The following is a 17,867-nucleotide window of genomic DNA, read 5'->3' on the forward strand; positions in this document are numbered from 1 at the left end:
ACTGGTTTGGTTGAACTTGGAGTGTTATAGGTTATTCTGGTCACCATGCTATACGAAGGGTGTGCTTGCAGAAGCTATTTCTCAGATTGGAGGACATTAGTTATGAGAGATTGGATAGCCTAGGCTTGTTTTCCCTGGAGCAGAGGAGGTTGAGGGGATGGCTTTGTAGAAGAATACAACATCAGCTGGGCTATGGATTCCAAATCTTTTCCCTGTTACAGAGACAATAACAACAAGAGAGCATAAATATAAGGGAACATAAGGCTAAGTTTTTTTATACACTTTGCTAGAGTAGCTAGTAAAATCAGATAGAATATCATATTTGAGTTATTTAGACAGGCACTTAAGTAGATAAGGTATTGAAGGATAAAGTGCCTATAAAAAGTATTCACCCCCTTGGAAATGCTGATGTTTTATTGTTTTACAACATTGAATCACAGTGGATTAAATTTGTCTTTGTTGACACTGATCAACAGAAAAAGTCAAAGTGAAAACAGATCTCTACAAAATGATCAAAATTAATTACAACTATAAAACATAAAATAATTGTTTTCATAAGTATTTAATGTGACACACTAAATTATCACTGGTGCATCCAATTGGTTTTAAAAGTCACATAGTTAGTTAAATGGACATCACCTATGTGCAGACAAAGTGTTTCAGTTGGTTGTGGTAAAAGCACACACATATCTGGAAGGTCCAACTGTTGGTGAGTCAGTATCCTGGAAAAAACTACACCATGAAGACAAACAAACTCACCACGCAACTCCACAAAAAAGGGTTCTTGAAAAGCACAAGTCAGGAGGTGGATACAAGAAAATTTCCAAGTCACTGAATATCCCTTGGAGTACAGTGAAGTCAATCATTGAGAAATGGAAAGAACATGGCAAAGCTGTAAATCTGCCTAGAGCAGGCCATCCTCAAAAACTGAGTGACCATGCAAGAAGGGGACTATGCCACCAATAGACCTATGGCAACTCTGGAGAAATTACAAACTTCAGTGGCAGTGATGAGAGAGACTGCATATACAACAACTGTTGTCCAGGTGTTTCACTTGTTGCAGCTTTATGGGAGAGTGGCAAAGAGAAAGCCACTGTTGAAAAAAAAACTCTCATGACATCTAGGCGAGAGTTTGCCAGAAGGCATGTGGGAGACTCAGCTGGAAGAAGGTTCTGTGGTCTGATGAAACCAAAATTCAGCTTTTTGACCATCAGACTAAACGCTATGTTTGGCGTAAGCCAAACACTGCACATCAACAAAAACACACCATCCCTACCATGAAGCATGGTGGTGGCTGCATCATTTTGTGGAGAAGCTTCACCGCAGCAGGCCCTGGAAGGCTTGTGAAGGTAAAGAGTAAAATGAATGCAGCAAAATACAGGGAAATGCAGGAGGAAAACCCGACTCAGACTACAAGAGAACAGCAACTGGGAGATTTGTTTTGCAGCAAGTCGATAATCCTCCCTAGAATAAAGCCAGACAGGAATGGTTTAAAAACAGCAAAGTTAATGACCTGGAGTGGCCAAGTCAGAGTCCAGACCTCAAACCAATTGGGAATTTGTGGCTGGACTTGAAAAGGGCTGTTCACTCATGATCCCCAATGCAATCTGACATAGCTTGAGCAGTTTTGTTAAAAAGAATAGGGTAAGATTGCAGTGTCCAGATGTGCAAAGTTGATAGAGACCAATCCACACAAACTCGAGGCTGTAATTTTCAAAGGTGCATCTGCTAAATACTGATTTGAAAGGGGTGAATACTTATGCAATCAATTACTTTCCCTTGTTTAGGGGCACTCTAAGTGCTAAATTTTATGATGGTCAAAGCACTATGATTATTTCAAGGCTGAAACAATTGCTGAAATTGGCTTTGTGAGTCGAATGATACAGTCTGCAACTATTGCTTATGATACTGAATGATGCAAAACCAAGCTGAGAAGAGATGCAGTAGCTTATACTTTCTTCATGGTTATCTTCACACATTCTGAAGCAGTGATATTATTGGGCCAAAGCTTGCAGCGAGTGATCGAGTGATTTCTCCATCCTGGTTCCATTGATCAATGTGTTAAGTAGGGCACAGCAGTTAGCATGATGCTATTACGTCTTGGGTGCCAGAGTTTGGAATTCATTTCTGGCACCATCTGTAAGAGGTTTCTACGTTCTGTCCATGACCACATAGGTTTTTCTGGGTGCTCCTACTGTCTAAAGATGTACCAGTTAGTAGGTCAATTGGCCATTGTAAATTATCCTGTGATTAGGCTAGTGTTACATAGGTGGGTTAAGACTGCAGGGTCTTGCGTGGAGCTCAGATTGTTGATTTGGAATAACTCTCTTTCATAAAACAGCTCCTAGCACTCTATAAAACTTGTTAAAAGCTTTGGATGATTCTGAACAAAACTTAATTAAGCACTATAAACAAAATAATTTAAAATAATTAAAATGCTAAAACACCTTCAGATAATGAAAGGTTGCAATGTAAACTCAACAAAAGTATATCACATATGAGTACAATGGATTCTAGTTAATTGGGCCATAGGTTATTTGGGACAACTCTTAAAGAACAAAAACAAATTGAAGAAATAGTTGGAATTCACTTTGTTTATACTTTATACTTTATTATCGCAAACAATTGATACTAGAACGTACAATCATCACAGTGATATTTGATTCTGCGCTTTCCGCTCCCTGGATTACAAATATTAAATATTTTAAAAAGTAAAAATTAGTAATTATTAAAAATTTAAATTATAAATCATAAATAGAAAATAGAAAAATGGAAAGTAAGGCAGTGCAAAAAAACCAAGAGGCAGGTCTGGATATTTGAAGGGTACGGCCCAGATCTGGGTCAGGATCCATTCAGCAGTCTTATCACAGTTGGAAAGAAACTGTTCCCAAATCTGGCCATTTGAGTCTTCAATCTCCTAAGCCTTCTCCAGGAGGGAAGAGGGATGAAAAGTGTGTTGGCTGGGTGGGTCGTGTCCTTGATTATCCTGGCAACACTGCTTCGACAGCATGCAGTGTAAAGTGAGTCCAAGGACGGAAGATTGGTTTGTGTGATGTGCTGCGCCATGTTCACGATCTTCTGCAGCTTCTTTCGGTCTTGGACAGGACAATTTCCATACCATGTTGTGATGCACCCTAGAAGAATGCTTTCTACGGTGCATCTATAAGAATTATTTAGGACAATATGCTGCTTAACAGGGGCAGGAGACGGTTGCAGAATGTGTTCTAATTAGCATCAGTTACATGCACGTTGTGTGCCCTTTAGACACTACACCATGCTCAGAGTGAATGTTTTTAACTAGCATTAATTGCGTGTGTTTGTGTTCAAAAAACAATGATTTTTGTCACTGATAGTTGGGGAGAAATAAGCAGTAAGACAATTCGATACTGTTCTGCTCAAGCATTCAGACTTGGAGATGTTAGAAATGGCCAGGAGTGAAAATAAAATGCTTTCACTGCTTCAACAAGTTAAGAACCAAGAAGAATTTGAAGGTATCAACAATTATCTTGTATGTTACCTTTGGTGCCCACCGAGCAACCAGCTCTTCTCTGTGGCTCCAAGTAGCTGTTTGCATGCTACAGTGACCACACTCCGGTACAGTATTTCAATAGACGGACTAAGCCAGTTGATAGTAGATAATCTCATACCCCGATGAGATCGGGTCATGACTGTCCTGATCAAGTCTGGCAGACAGGGCGGATGAGATCTACTGTGAAATCCAATGGCCAGGAAGGCTGTTCTGCCAAGCCATGTGGAGAGCAAAGGGCATGTCGAGGCACAGAAGAAGTCACAGTCATCCACTGCAGCCAAGTTGTGACACCTACTTGTCCTACTGGATCCAGACTTTCAAGGTCGAGAGAGCAGAACTGCACTAGTTCAACATACTTTCCTTTAAAAACTCTCCTGCATGGTCATCATCGGATATGACAGAGAGCCAGCAGTAGTATTGGTTGTGTTCTAATTTTTTCTGCATTTCATTTAAAAAGATGATTTGTTACTCAGTTAAATGTGAGTTTGTTTTTTACACATTTGTAATGACTTCCATGACACTTTGGCTAGTTGGAGCAGCCACTTAATTGAGCCAAATGTACTGATCCCAATGTGTCCCAATTAACCGGGATCTACTTTTGTACCTTGCTTCACAGAAATGAAATGACTTGCTGCACCTAAGCCAGGTCTGCTAAGGGTGATCTAGCATATACTGTATATTCCCACAGTAAATACTGAGGAAATTACAACAAATTCATACTTTACTAGAGTTATCATAGATTGCGGTCAATAAAACACAGAGGAGGACAGTTAGCAAATCTGTAACTTCTGCATTGGTGTGGGAACACAATGGCAGAACAATTCTAACAATTCAATGCCTAATTGGTACCCATCACAGGAAACTTCAGGCATAATTTGAATAGGCTATTACTGCAGTGTACCCACCTTGTATACTGTATCTGAAATTCAATGATTTATGCTAAACTGTTACCACAGTGATCCAAACGTCCATATGTTATAAGGACTCACATCACCAAGTTCAAGAACAGTTAATACCTCTCAACCATCAGGCTCTTGAACAAAAGGGAATAACTACACTCATTTAAGGACTCATTTATCTTGTTATTTCATGTTTGTTATTTATTGCTATTTATTTGTTATCACTTGCACAGTTTGCGTACAGTTCCTGATGTTTACAGATCCTGTTTACAGTTACTGTTCTATGGATTTGCTAAGTATTCTCACAGAGAAAGAAGAATCTCAGTGTTGTACGTGGTAACATGTATGTACTCTGATAATTCATTTTATTTAAACCTTGAAATATCTTAGAACATTTGATACAGCAAAGATTACGGCACCTGACAACATCCCAGCTGCTGTACTGAAAACTGTTTCTCCAGAACCAGTTGTACCACTATCCAAGCTGTTTGGTTAGAGTTTCAACACTGGCATCTATCTGACTAGAAAATTGTTCCAGTTAAGCAATGGAAGGTGCAGTTGACTGTGATATCAAGAAGGACCTGTTCTCTGATAACCTGCTTACTGCATCCTGTTGGGTTTCACCAGGACTTGTCAGCTCATTAGTGCCTTGCTCCAAATATGGACAGAAGTGCTGGACGATGGAGTAGTGACCACCCTTGACATCAAGGGAGATTTTTCTGAGTGTGGAATCAAAAGGCCTCAGTAAACGTGGAATCAGGGGGAGAGCTCTCCACTGGCTGGAGTTGTACCTGACACAAAGGAAGGTGGTTCTGGTTGTTGGAGATCTAAGACCTCTGCCCTAAGGTAATTATCTAGCTGCTTTATATCAGAAAATCAGAATCAAGTTTAATATCACTGGCACATGCCATGAAATTTGTTAACTTTATGGCAGCAGTACAATGAAATATGTGATAATAGAGAGAAAAAAGAAAACTGTGAATTGCAGTAAATATATACATAATTAAAATAAAATAGGTAGCAGTGCAAAAAAGGAAATGAGGAAATTAAAAAAAATAGTGAGGTAGTGTTCAATGTCCATTCTGAAATTGGATGTCAGAGGGGAAGAAGCAGTTCCTGAATCATTGAGTATGTACCTATAGACTTCTGTACCTCCTTCCTGATGGTAGCAATGAGAAGAGGGAATGTCCTGGGTGGTGGGGGTCTTTAATGATGGATGCTGCCTTTTTGAAGCACTGCTCCTGTATACTATGAAGGCTAGTGCCCATGATGGAGCTGATTAATTTTGCAAATGTGGGCTCCCTTAATGACTATGGCCTGGTAGCACTCACTTTGACAGTGATGAAATGCTTTAAGAGGTTGGTCATGACTGGACTGAACTCCTGCCTCAGCAAGGACCTGGACCCATTGCAATTTGCCTAATGCCACAATAGGTCAACAGCAGATGCAATCTCAGTGGCTCTCCACACGGCTTTAAACCACCTGGACAACACAAACACCTATGTCAGGATGCTGTTCATCGACTATAGCTCATAATTTAATACCATCTTTCCCACAATCCTGGTGGAGAAGTTGCAGAACCTGGGCCTCCGTACCTCCCTCTGCAATTGGATCTTCGACTTCTTAACCAGAAGACCACTATTCGTGCAGATTGGTGATAACATCTCCTCCTTGCTGACAATCAACACTGGTGCACCTCAGGAATGTGTGCTTAGCCCACTGCTCTACTCTCTATATACACATGACTGTGTGGATAGGTATGGCTCAAATACCATCTATAAACTTGCTGACGATATAACCGTTGATGGTAGAATCTAGGTGGTGACGAGAGGGCGTACAGGAGTGAGATACGTCAACTAGTGGAGTGGTGCCACATCAACAACCTGGCACTCAACAACAGTAAGATGAAAGAGCTGATTGCAGACTTCAAGAAGGGTAAGACAAAGAAACACATACCAATCCTCACAGAGCAATCAGAAGCGGAGAGAGTGAGCAGCTTCAAGTTCCTGGGTGACAAGATCTCTGAGGATCTAACCTGGTCCCAACATATCGATATAGTTATAAAGAAGGCAGGACAGTGGCTATACTTTATTAGGAGTTTGAAGAGATTTGGCATGTCAACAAATACATTCAAACACTTCTATAGCGGAGAGTATTCTGACAGGCTGCATCACTGTCTGGTATGGAGGGTCTACTGCACAGGACCGAAAGAAGCTGCAGAGTTTCGTAAATCTAGTCAGCTCCATCTTGGGTACTAGCCTACAAAGTACCCAGGACATCTTCAGGGAGCAGTGTCTCGGAAAGGCAGAGTCCATTATTAAGGACCTTGAGCATGCAGGGCATGCACTTTTCTCACTGTTACCATCAGATAGGAGGTACAGAAACCTGAAGGCACACACTGAGCGATTCAGGACAGCTTCTTCCCCTCTGTCATCCGATTCCTAAATGGACATTGAATCTTTGGACACTACCTCACTTTTTAAAAAAAATACAGCTTTCTGTTTTTGCACATTTTAAAAAATCTATTCAATATACATAATTGATTTACTTGTTTATTTATTAATATTTTATTTTATTTATTTTTTTCTCTTTGTTAGATTATGTATTGTAGTAAACTGCTGCTGCTAAGTTAACAAATTTCATGTCACATGCAGGTGATAATAAACCTGATTCTGATTCTGAGCTTGCTTCGATCCTGTTCTATAGGCCCCCCACCCGCCTCCATACCATTATCAATGGCATTTCCTCTATCATAAGATTAGAAGTGGGAAGTTTACTACTTAGTACACATTGCTGAAGTAGATTTGAAACTCTTTAGGGAAAGAAATAGTCCATGTCTTCATTTAGCAAGTCTAGAAATCATTCAGGTAAGAGCTGATGGTTGTAGGCAACATAGAGTATGCGTTATACAAATGCCAGGCAGTGACTGTTTCCAACAAGGGACAATCTGGCCACCTATGTCCTTGGCAATGGTAATTACTATTCTCAAGTCACCCACCATTGACATTCTGAGGACTGCCAGGTATCAGATTATTTGTTAGATTAATTGATTACTATAAATTACTCCTAAATGCAGTTGAATGGAAATTTGAATCAAAGTGGAGATAATGTGTATTTTAAAGAGAAAGTAAGTTGCAGGAGAATAGGGAATGAAGGAGAGAAGGTTTGGAAGTAATGGGATTGTCCCTGGAAGACATTAACACCTTGAAATCTAAGAGAGTATGATGGTGCAGTGTATACTGCTACTATCTCAAAGCTCTGGTGCAGTCTGTGTGAAATTTGCATATGCTCCCTGTGACCACGTGAATTCCCCTGGGTGCTCCAGTTCCTTCCCATGTTCAAACACTGATAGTTTAATTGCTGTAAATTGTATGAGAGTAGATGAAAAATTGGGAGGAATTTATGAGCAACGATCAACATATGCTATAAGCAAATATGTGAGGAATGGGACTGACAGCATTGTTCTGAGACATAAGACTGAATGACATTCAATATTGTTAGAAAAACAAGTACATAAATAAAAAAACTCAGCTGAGTAAGTACTATGGGTAAAGATCAGGTGAGAGATTGCACATCTTGTTGGGAACATCTCACCTCATGACTGTGAAGGACTACCACCATCTACTTCAGCACTTTCTACTCCCTTGGATAAATGCCTTGCAGTTGCTTGCTTCCACTTGGATAACCTGCATCAAAACTGTTATCTCTGCCCCTAAGAACAGCAGACAGTAGAAACATTATCTCTTGCATATTCTCCAAGTTACAAACAGCCAAATATTGAAATATATCACCACTCCTTCATTCAAATTGGGTCAGTCTAAATCCTAGAACTCCCAATCAAAAAAGTACTGCGGCAGTTTAAGAAAGTAGTTTGCCACCTGCACCTTCTCAGTGCCAGTAGGAATGGCCAGTAAATAGTGAACTTGCCAACAATGCCTACATTCCATAAATGTAAAAGTAAAATAAAAATCTGTAAATTGGCTTTCACAACTACTGTATATTTGTAGCATGGAAATTGCTGTGTTTAAGCACGTTCATGTAACTTGATCAATATACTTTCCTTCTACTTTTCTCCTTCATATGTTTTTCTAGTTCTTCTTGTAACTTGCTGAGTAAAGATGTATCTCCTGACTCCCCCATTTGATTATTCCTGACATTGTTGTTTTATTGGCTCCTGGCTCTCGTCCTGTCAGCAACAGGTATCGTCTCTACTACTTAAGACCCTTTGATGATGGATTGACCACTGTTGGCTCAACCCTCAGTCTTTTTTAAGACAAAGAAATCTTAGCTTGTTGGTCATCCTTGAGAGGCATAATTTCTGGTGTTATTCCAGTAAACCACTTTGGTATCATCTTCAAAGTGTTATATCTTTTCTTTAATAACAGAGAAAGGAACCATACATAGGTTTCCAAATGTAGCCCAATTCTATACAAAGGTAAAATAACTTCATTCTTTTCAATTCCATTACTCAATATTTCCAGTGCTTATTTTTTTCCTTGATATTCTAACCTGCATTTTTTTAGGGATCTGTTTTTCTCTGTACTCCAATGTCTTTGCTTTAACTTCCCACTTAAACAATAATTTTCCAGAGAGATTATGACCTCCTTATTAAATAACAAAAAAAATTTGTACATTGCATCCGTCATGATTGAAGTTCATTTTCCAATTATGTGTTTATTATTACAATTTTTTTCATGTCAATCTTGCATTTTGTCTGTATTTATCTCATTAGGTGTCAACTGCAAACTTCGTGTATTTCTGTTCTCAAGTTGAAATCATGTTTATAAATGATGAATAGCAGCAATCCTCGTGGACATCTCATCATCTGCTAACCTGAATAATTGCTTTCTAAAGCTCTTGCTTCTTGTTTTGTAGATAACTTTGTTTCTACCCCTCATATCTTCCCCCACCTATTCCACTTGTTCTGTTCTCTGAAATATACGGCATGATACTCTATCAAAATATTTTTGAAAATCCTGAGAAGTGATTCATCAATCTTCTTCATTTATGTCACAGACTGGAAATGCTGAAATCCTTAACAGTCTGACACTAAATGTATCTGATTGGTGCATAAATTAGCGAAACTTGTGGAACGTTGAACACCAAGAAAAAAAATAATGTAAGTCAGAAGAAATGCACTCTTTATTGAAACCTTGGAATACAGCATCAAGATCTGCCACCAAAAAAAACCACATTCTTGAGAAGTGATTAGAAGTAATGATTCCAGATCTATATCATATTCTTCCAGGGTGCTCAGGAACATCTTAGCTTGTTTTTACATGTACTTAGCTTATAAATAGCAATGGATTATACCTGGAAGCCTAAGTCTTTTCAACTTGTAAATATTATATACCTAAAAGCAAAAGGAAAACATGTTCAAGAAATTATTTTGGTGCCTTAAATAATAACTTACTATCATTAATAATTTCTGGATGCTTAAGTCAGCACCTGAAAGTAAAAGACATTCAATATTTAAGGCACCAAATTTATAACTGAATGATTAGACATTCAGTTATAAATTTAATCCTTTATAAACATGAAGGATTATGGAAAGAGCACAAGAAAACATTGAGATAGTAGATCAACCATGATCATATTGAAAATTACACTCAAGGAGAAAATGGTCTTTTCCTGTTCCTATTCCTATTTTCTGTGTCTCTCATCCCCCAAACTGTTAGAATTTTTAAAGCACTGTTTCTCATATCAGCTTGTAATGAACACAAGTCTGCTAAACCACTGTATGAATGTCTGAGCCAGATATATATTGAGTTCTATTTTCCAAAAATATTTTTATTTGTTGCTCTTGATCAACTTCACCATCAATATTGAGTGAGCTCAGGAGACAGCCAGATCACATGAAAAATATAATTGAAATGAATTATTAACTGTTGGAAACTTTAGAAACCAAATGTAATCAGAACATATATTTTAATATCAAATAACTGTTAAGATCCAGCCTTGTGAGATGAAATATTTGAGTAGAGTAAATACAGTAAAGCCACCCTAAAACCCTCCAAGTTTCTTTTTTGTAAGTGTCAAGTAATTCCAGTGACTAGGTGTATAACCTACAAAAGTAGATTAAAAAGTGATTTTGAAATGTTTTATTTCATATTTTAATGATTAAGGCAGCTTGACGCTTCTAATAGACAGTAATACTGTATTGCTACGGTGACTGCTCTAAATACATCCATTTTCCAACTGCTGCTTCGGGGTTTAATCTACTTTTGAACAGTACAAAACAGCGGTTGCTTTTGGGGAGGGGTGAAGAAGGAGGGGCAGGGTGGGGAGTAAACCCACGAACAACCCTTAAAAGAGATAATATCGACACCTTATTGGCTTCCCGGCAATATGATGAAACTGAGCGAGGACGCTGTAAAGGTCTTTGAATTTCTGTCTTATTGTTTTTATTCACAAGTGGCGTTAATTTGAAGCGAGAGTGAGAGGAGCTGGAGCGTGAAGCCCGGCTATCTTGTCATCGTCGGGCGATGTTAAAGGGAAATGAATTGTTTGCAGAGGTGGGGAGCTGGAGGAACTCATTTTTGTGTACATCCGCAGTTGGGAAAGAGGGGATTTAAACTTATAATTATCTTTTGAAAAAAACGCGCCCTCGTTGAAAATATCAGCGGAGATCGAGCTTTTCCGTACGTTATATTTTTTCTCGGAAACGGGAGCGGTTCGGCCGGGGAGGCTCAGCGTGGTTCGGGCGATGGTCGGGGCAGGCGGCGGCGACGGCGGACTATTTGCTGTGTGCCGCGGGAGCCGCTGTTCGCCCGCCCGCCGCCGCCATGTTGAATTTTAATGTTAATTTTCTAGAAATTGTCCCAGAAATTGGGACTGAGATCCCTGGCTCGCCTTGAGAAGTCAGGCAAACTAATAAACTAAAAAAACAAGCGAGTTTAAATTAAAACAAAGAGAATAAAGGACGACTCTGCGTTTCTGTATTTATGGTTCCACCCCTGCGGCCGCGAAAAGCAGAGAAGTTGGGTAAGGTGTGAGAAATGGTTGCTGGGCTCGTCTCTCTTTATAGATAAGACATTTCTTCCTTGTAATTGTTTTCGCTTCTTCGCGAACGAGTGAGAATGATTTTCAGGTGTTGGCTGAAGAGCTGGGAAAGAATAGAGAGCTGGCATCCAGTGTCATGGGGATGGGTTTGTGGCGAGGCTTTACTTTCGGCCTGAACATTTCTCTTTTTCCTTTCCAAGCGCACAAAATGGAACCGGCTTTATCTTCACTTTTATCGCCTGCTTTCACTGTAATTGTATTCGGGAGCTTTTTTAAAATCCAATCTGTTTTTTTGACCCCTGGAAGGATGTAGGATTTGCTATTGTTGACAGCTGTATGTTTGTATTTCTGGTGTCTTTTTAATATTGGTGATTTAAAGAGACGAGTCAGTCCTAAAATAATCGCACACGCCGCCAGCTGGAAGAGAAAGGAAGCGTGTCTTTGGGGAGAATAGCATTAAATGCTGACAACCTGGTGCTGTAAGGTTTTTCGTATTTAAATGTGTCCCCTTGTTTTGTTGGTGCGATGTGCTGATTGCTTGTGGACTGTGGTGATGCGGGTTTAATCGCCCTCTTCGTCCCAGTGTTTCTTTCCACTAGGTGTACATAAGGTTTTGTTGTTTAGGTTTCCTTTTCCGTTCAGTCGGAAGGGGGCAGTGAAAGATGGTAGGGGATAGATTAAAAGGCTGTAAACTCAGGCAGTCCCTGACGTTTGACTTTCGTGCTTGAGGTCAAGGGTAAGAAATTATTCATGAACATGTCGCTAGTCTGATTTGCGATGTTTTGCAAAGAAATTTTCTTTGCAGTGGTTGGGCACATATTTTGTGAATGTAAGAAGGGTATTTCCTCTAACCTTCACAGTTTTGTTTAGAACTATTGCAATAACTGGATTTTGTTTGAGAAGTAGGATTTACTTTACTATCCCAATTATTCGAACATCGGACACTACAGCACTCGACGGGGCATTCAGCTCACGATGTGTCGATCTTGATGCCATTTTGTACTAAACGTTCTCTTTCTGTGTGTCGTTCATGTCCCTCCCATTCACCTCACATTCCTGTGACTATCTAAAAGCCTCTTTCATTCCACTAAGCTGCCTGCTTCCACTGCTATCCCTGGTAACGCATTCCAGGCACTCTACGTATAAAAGAAATTGCCCCTCACGATGCCTTTAAACTTTCCTCCTCAGTCTTAAAAATCTTAACAGTATTCTATCTACCTCGAGCCATTTCTGCGTCATTTTGGAGGAGGTTGATGACTTTGTAAGAACCAAGTATGGAGGTGGTCCTTTCAGAATGATTTGGTGTGTGGGGGGATAGTGTACCCCGGTGACTGCGTGTGTGGAGTTAATATTTGGAAGATTTGCCTAACTTTGAAGGAGAACTTAATGTCTACATTTTAATATTTTTTTGCAATGCCTGTGTTAAATGCTCAAGAGGTATATATATATTATAGCTTCACATGATTAAAAGAAAATATTTTTGACAATGAAGTTAATTGTAACGTGTGCATTGCTTCACTTTTTTTTGCTATTTATGTCCTTGGAAAGCATCTTTTTTTTTAAAAAAAGGTGTATATTTGAAGCCCGAGACCTATACTTAATTTCAGTAATTGGTTAACTTGTAATTTGGAAGTTGCCTCTAGGGTAAGTCTTGTTTTTATTCATAACTATTTTTCATCCTTGGAGTTGAAAGGTCAATACAAAACTAATACTACAGGTTAAGAGGCACAAGTTCACAGTGATGAAAGAGAAATTTTGGGATTCCGCAGGAAACAATATGTGACGCTTTTTGGGAGGGTTAAGTAACTTTTTAAAGAATACTTGTGATGTAGGGAAGCAATTATCTTTCTTGATATTAATGTTATGGATCAAATGACTTTTTACCTATGTCCTTTTAGACATGGGGAATGAAGTTTGTTTATAATGGTAGCACAATTTAGATTACAGAAGTTGTTGACACACTTTAGATGTTTGAATTCTTAATCTGTGCTAAAGCTGTAATGCAGTCCTGAGGGATTGTTTTCTGGTGTTCCTTGCACAGTTGCAGGTAAATGACCTATGTCTCTGCTTGAATAACGGGAATAGGAGTGTACTGGCTAGAATAGTTTATTGGGTCATTCTCTATCTTTCTTGAATATGTTTCAGCATCTTGTTTTCTTCTGATGGCTGCAAAATATTTGGAATATTTGCACAGTTAATAGCACTGACCCAACAGTGAGATGGTTAATGATTCTGCCCTGAAAACACTTTATACAAGAGTTGGATAGTGATATAAATCAGTCTGGCATTTCAATTGATATTTAAAATAATAGTTGTCCAAGCAAACTAATGTATTAATGAACTAAATTGCCAGCATCTGCCAGTAAGTTAAACTTGGTAATGTAACAAAGAATGGCATTTGATGGAAGTATTGGAAGTGTGTATTATTGTATTATCTGTGTTGCTGACTTTCAGATAAAATGTTAAAGTCGTTAGTTAAGATTTCTTCATCTGCAGAGATGAATGATTCAAAATAAACAGTGGTTTTCCCAAATCCTTAGTAAACTTTTCTCCTTTATGTAGTGCTACAGAGATAGTATCTTGTTAGAACAATGCAAATTCAATGCTGTTTGCCCACAGTGCATGTGTATAGTACAAAATGTACAGATCAATTAGATTAAATTTAGACAAGCAAAGGAAAATACAGGGGTGTAGAGTTAAAGCAAATAGATTAAAAATGCAGAGTAGCCATGATTTTGGTAAATGGCTGAATAATCCTAAGGTGTTGAATGATCTATCCTTTTATTGTTCATGTTTTTAATTAGTTAAATCAATTATTTATTTTTGCCAGGAATGATCTTTATTCCTATTAATTTCTGTAAAATCTTGCCATTTAATTTTGCTTTACAATGTATTTAACTGTAGAAACAGCAACAGGTGTGTTTAAACAGTATATTTGATAGCTGATCAATTGTACTGTTCATTTTAGGATAAATGTTTTCATGGATGGTATAGAATAATATTTCATAAAATTGAGAACAGGAAGTTGTACTTAATCAAATTATTATCAAGATTAGGGCCATTAACTGAAGAAATCTTGTCTTGATTTGTTTTAAGAAACTATTTCAGAACATCTCAGTAACATATTGAAAATGCATTAAACTTGCCAAACATTAATGACAGAAATTAATTTGCATTCAACTTCAATATATACTTGCTTTAAAGACAATGCCAGTTATTAATCTTAAAACCAGTTACATTTTTCACTTAAAATCTACTTCTTTATATGCTCTTGAAACTCCAACAAAATATGTATTGCAGGTAGCAACAAAAATAAAGGCACCAAATTTGTGTGTAATAAGATAAGTTTTTGCAGCATGTTTGACATGTATTATCTTATTGGCCATTGCTGGTCTTCCTTCGTTATTACCACCCTCTGCCCTTCCGTATGTTGCTCCAGAAACATGCAAACTATAATCTCAGTTTATACTTCAATGCAGTATTGTAGGAGTCTTTTGGATAAGACTTCAAGCAATGACCTGCTTGCTCTCCCAGGTGGCAATAAAAGATCCAGAGGTGCCAATTCACAGAGGAGCAGGGGGCATTACTAGTGCCCTGGCTAATACCAGCACCCACAACAGTTACAGCTGCTCCCCAGGTTAGGAACGAAATCTGACTAAGCAAATTCTGTATATTTTAAAGCATTTTAAGCTAATTTTTTCATTGTATTTATGAATCACTATACTGTATCTGTTCCCTAAGTTCAATTACAGGTAGTGTTAGAGTGATTATTCATTGGATGGAAAGAATTATAGCAAGTGTTTGTATGATAAAATATGGCTGGCTATAGAAAATGAACTTTTCTGACTTAGTCGTTTGCAGTTTAAAAAAAACACTCCCTTAGATTTTTTTTCTATTCTTTGGTCAGCAGTGACTGGTGGTGGAAACTATATATCATGGCACTATGAGACTACTCCCTGTCAAGATGTTTGGTATTGCTAGATGGTCTAAATGTAGTCTGAGATGGAGTTTAATTCAGAGGTGTTGCACTTTGGGAAGTCAAATGCAAGAGGAAAGTATACAGTAAATGATAGTAAGTGCTTAGGAATTTTGAAGTGCAAACCTATTATCTGAAAGTGGCTACACAATAAAGTGATTAAGACAGTGTCTGGTATATGTGGCATGATCAGTTGGGGCTTTGAGTATAAAAGTTGAGAAGTCATGTTGCAGCTGTATAAAGTTCCTGACTGCATTTGGAATATTATGTGTGGTTCTGGTTGCCACACTACAGGAAGGTTATGGGGGCTTTAGGGGAAGGTACAGAAGAGCTGCACCAAGATGTTCCCTGGATTGGAGAGTATCACCTACTAGGAGAGATTGGACAAAGTTGCTTATTTCTTCTGGAGTATCAGAGAATAAGGGTTAACTTGATAAAAGTGTATAATATTAAGAGAGGAATAGATTAAGGTGTGAATGGGAAATTTAAAATAAACTTGTGACCTTTTTTTAAAACACTAGTAGTTTATTATCCCTCTCAACCCCATTTTTCTGCCTTCTCCCTCTAACCTTTTGACACCCTTATTGATCAAGAAGCTATCAACCTCTGCTTTAAATGTACCAAATAATTTGGCCTCCCCATTTGTCTGTGGCAGTGAATTTTGCAGATTTACCACCAATGGCTAAAGAAATTACTCTTCATCTCAGTTCTAAAGGGATGTCTTCCATAGAGTTTGTACCCTCTGGTCCTGGACTCCTCTATGATAGGAAATGTCCTCTCCACATCTACTCTATCTAGGCCTTTCAATATTTGATAGGTTTCAATGAGATCCCTCCTTATTATTCAAAATTCTAACGAGTACAGTTCCAAAGCCATCAAATGCTCCTCATACTTTTTTAACTTTTTCATTCCTGAGATCATGCTTTTGAACCTCCTTTGGACCCTCTCCAAAGCGAGCACATCCTTTCTTAGATAAGGTGTCCAAAACTGCTCTCAATACTCCAAATGTGGTCTAACCAATTTCTTGTAATCTTATAGCATCAACATTACATCCTTGATTTTTATATTATTGTTCTCTCGAAATGAATGCTAACATTACATTTGCCTTCCTAACTACGAACTCGTATTACTGCAGGCCTGCAAGTTAACCTTTACGAAATCCTGCGCTAGGAATCTCAGTTGGTTACAGATTTGGGTGAAGAAATGGCATATGGAGTCATAGAAGAGTCATAGAACACTATAGCACAAAAACAGACCCTTCCGCTCATCTGGCCATAGTTTTCCATGCTCTCTATACTCTTCTCATCCATGTACCTATCCAAATTTGTCTTAAATGTTCAGTTTTATGGAATGAAGTCCTAACCTATTCAAACTTTCCCTATAACTCCCGGCAACATCCTTGTAAGTTTTCTCTGCACTCTTTCAATCTTGTATCTTTCCTGTAGGTAAGTGACCAAAAATGTACACAATATTCCCAATCCTGACTTGCTAGATCCTTTCTGATGCCATCAAAATTGGCTTTTCTCCAATTTAGAATTTCAGTCTGAGAACCAGACCTATCCTTTTCCATAAAAAGTGTTCCTATACATAAACTTCTGTCATCTGTCCTGTCTCGTTACCTAATTGGAGATTGAGTATCATACTCTATCTAGTTGGGACTTCTGTGTACTGATTAAGGAAACTTCATTTTTAAAATCTTTTTATTGATATAAATCTTCTACAGCTATAAAATACAAAAGTTCAACAAATTAGTATATATATAATTAATAAAGCTGAAAAAAACTTGCATATGCAAATAAAAAAGAATTATATAAGAAAAAGAAGGAAAAAAGAGAACCCCAACTAACTTAAAAAAAAAACCCTGCTAACTACAAAAGAAAAAAAAAACCATTAGGAGCCAACTCCCGGAGCAATACGTCTTATAATTTTATATATATACAATTTTGTAAATTTCATTTATATAACATAAAATTCGAAGGAAACCATATGAATTAATTCAAATTAAATGATAATATTTGGCAAAAGAGCCCCACCTTCTCTCAAAATCCAATCGGGGATCAAACGTTCTACTTCTAATTTTTTCCAAACTAAGGCATAACATTACTTGGGAAAACCATTGAATTAGTGTAGGAGCAGAAATATCTTTCCACTTCAGTAAAATAGCCGTTCTTGCCAACAATGTAACAAATGCAATTACATGTTGGTGTGAAAACGAAATACCCTGAATTTTCTGAGTGAGGAAACTTTGCTGAACACATTTGACAAACTGTTTCCCGTCCAGCATTTTACATATGTGAGTTCCAGTCAATATGTGGTAAGTTAAAATCACCCACTGTCACAACCTTGTGTTTCTTGTGACGGTCTGCAATTTCTCTCCAAATTTGCCCCTCTAAATCCTGTGGATTCTTACGTGGTCTATAATATAGTACTATTAACATGGTCATGCCTTTCTCATTCCTCT

The 17,867-nt window shown here is 38.1% G+C and overlaps 1 protein-coding gene across 5 annotated transcripts in view; it reads left to right on the forward strand.

Annotated features, from left to right (window-relative positions):
* The first annotated feature begins 10,762 nt into the window (after positions 1 to 10,762).
* Positions 10,763 to 17,867, forward strand: part of kmt5b (lysine methyltransferase 5B) — a 69,678-nt gene continuing 62,573 nt past the window's right edge. For 2 of the 5 annotated variants that reach the window (XM_072272634.1, XM_072272630.1), the window contains exon 1: positions 11,204 to 11,412. The gene's annotated coding sequence lies outside the window, so the exon portion shown is untranslated. Of the gene's footprint in view, positions 10,807 to 11,007; positions 11,070 to 11,203; positions 11,418 to 17,867 lie in introns of those variants that run through there. The other 3 variants (XM_072272632.1, XM_072272633.1, XM_072272631.1) reach the window with 3 other exon arrangements.

This window comes from Mobula birostris, chromosome 11 (assembly GCF_030028105.1).
Source record: "Mobula birostris isolate sMobBir1 chromosome 11, sMobBir1.hap1, whole genome shotgun sequence".
Lineage (NCBI taxonomy): Eukaryota > Metazoa > Chordata > Chondrichthyes > Myliobatiformes > Myliobatidae > Mobula > Mobula birostris.